This window comes from Gorilla gorilla, chromosome 8, assembly GCF_029281585.2.
Source record: "Gorilla gorilla gorilla isolate KB3781 chromosome 8, NHGRI_mGorGor1-v2.1_pri, whole genome shotgun sequence".
Lineage (NCBI taxonomy): Eukaryota > Metazoa > Chordata > Mammalia > Primates > Hominidae > Gorilla > Gorilla gorilla.
This window is the reverse complement of record NC_073232.2, coordinates 12,788,432-12,790,601: the sequence shown is the minus strand read 5'-3', so window position 1 is coordinate 12,790,601 and position 2,170 is coordinate 12,788,432. Positions and strand designations below refer to the sequence as shown.

At 42.3% G+C, this 2,170-nt stretch overlaps 1 long non-coding RNA gene across 1 annotated transcript; it reads right to left on the bottom strand.

The window, feature by feature from the left end:
* Positions 1-645: 645 nt before the first annotated feature.
* Positions 646-1,424, bottom strand: LOC109028552 (uncharacterized). Its single transcript, XR_002007562.3, has 2 exons — positions 1,137-1,424; positions 646-893 (listed from the first exon to the last, which is right to left on the bottom strand). It is a non-coding gene; the product is annotated as an uncharacterized lncRNA (long non-coding RNA).
* Positions 1,425-2,170: the final 746 nt, after the last annotated feature.

Sequence of the window (2,170 nt, the reverse complement as noted above, 5' to 3'; positions counted from 1 at the left end):
TTTTCTTAAGTATATAAAACATTTATAAGAGGAATATATGTAAGACATTTTATGCCCATCTCATGGGCAATTTTCAGTTCAATATAACAAATATTTAAGATAGATTTAGCTCAAAGTTTTATTAATTAGAATAAAAAAGTTAAAATGTGTTTAATACTAAATGCCATCATTAATTCAACCAATTTAGTACATATTGCTGAAAACTGTTGACTAAATATACTAATTGTTTTACGATTCTGTACAACTTCACTGAGATCTCTTAAACTTTTGACCTTCTTCATTTTCTTCAAAGACTATAAATCATGATATTTTTTAGTAATCTTTAAATTTTTACTTAATCTTTTTAAATTTAATCCAATAGCAAGAATGTTTTCTGAGGCGGCAAATGAAAAAGAACTGGGTGATATGCACATTTACTGAAACAAAGATGAATAAACCCAGTGGCTTCCCTACACAAGATAATAATCTAGTCTGCAGAAATTGGCAACCTAATATAAAATAGAGCTGATGATAATTTCACAACGGGGATTTCAATGTTTTGTGAATATCTATCTATAATTCTAAACATTTTTTGACCACAGTCAAGGGGACAATAAGACCTGATTTTAGAAATGGTTCTTACACATAATGAAAACTTGTTTGACATCCATTGAAGGAGCATTTATTAACTGCCTCTGGATGAGGTGGAGACTGGCCCTGGGATGTAGATAGGACGGTGACAAGTGTGGTCCTATCACATGAAGGACAGTCATACAGAGGAAGGGTGAGATCCAGTGCCAGCATCTCAACACCATATGTAACACTTCCTCCTCTGCTCCAAACCAAGAAACAACCGCCCAGCTTCCTTCTCAGGAATCTCATCCATGTGTCTCAGACAGAGGGATCAGGTGTTGCTGAGGAGGAGGGATACACAAAATTCAAACACAGATGCATTTAATCCTTCTCAAAGCCTTTCCTATGAGTACCTATTGTATGACGGCTGGTTGTCCTCAAGAGCTACTCTAGAAACCGTCTTTGGATCTCAGAAACTACTAGGGATCCAGCCGGCCCCACTCTCCCCTGCTACCCTCCTGCAGACATACATCCTTGGATAAGACAGTTAGTTTTCCCTGGACTGAGGGTGATGTAATACTTACCTCATTTCATTAAACTGATGACCTTCTGATACAGCATCAAAAACAGAAGCCGCTGCAGTGAACCTTTCTTAGTCCTGGATGGAGAGCCGTGCATTGTACGTGGGTTAGCTCCTTTTGTCCTCGGAATAATCCATGAAGTAGATAGTAGCATCATCCTCATTTTAGGTTGGCAGCTGGAGTTCACAGGGCTTAAATAAATAATGTGCCCCAGACTGCACCACGCGCGAGTGAGCAAGCGGAACCCCACCAGGGCGGCCTCTCTCTGGGTCTTGGAGTGTCACTGTTACTGCCATTCAGAGGATACAGGACAAGCCCTGGGAGCATCCTTGGGGCACAGCAGCTGCTCAGAAGAATCCTTGTAATCCCATCCTCTGAATGAGGGATTACTGGAGCAGTTCAAGACGAGCAGGAGGACTTCTGAACTGGTATTGGTCTGAGCCAGGGAATCTTGGGAGCACTTTAGGAAAACTCTGGAATATCACTTTTTTGTTTGGTTGGTTTTTCTTTTTTTTCTTTTTTTTTTTTTGTTTTTCTGAGACATGGTCTTGCTATGTTGCCATGGCTGGAGTTCAGTGGTGCATCACAGCTCACTGCAACCTCAACCTCCAGGGCTCAAGTGATCCTCCAGCCTCAGCCTCCCAAGTGGCTGGGACTAGGGGTGGATGCCATGATGCCTGGCTAAATTTTAAATTTTTTTGTAGAGACAAGGTCACACTATGTTGCCCAGGCTGGTCTCAAACTCCTAGGCTCAAGTGATCCTTCCACCTCAGCCTCCCAAAGTGCTGGGATTACAGGTGTGAGCCACCACACCCGGTTACTTCAAAATATTTGACAGCACCTGTGCCCATGACATCTTAGGGCACCACCCCCCTGACAGACTCCCTGATACAGGCATGAGATGTCTAAGGGTTTATTTTCCACCTGCCAGCTGTGTGATAGTCTAGCTTTCCAGGAACGCGGCCTCCCGTCGGGATGTTGTGTGTCTTTTCTAAACTGTTCCATTCATGTCAGCTCTGGTTGTCTACAGACCTTTA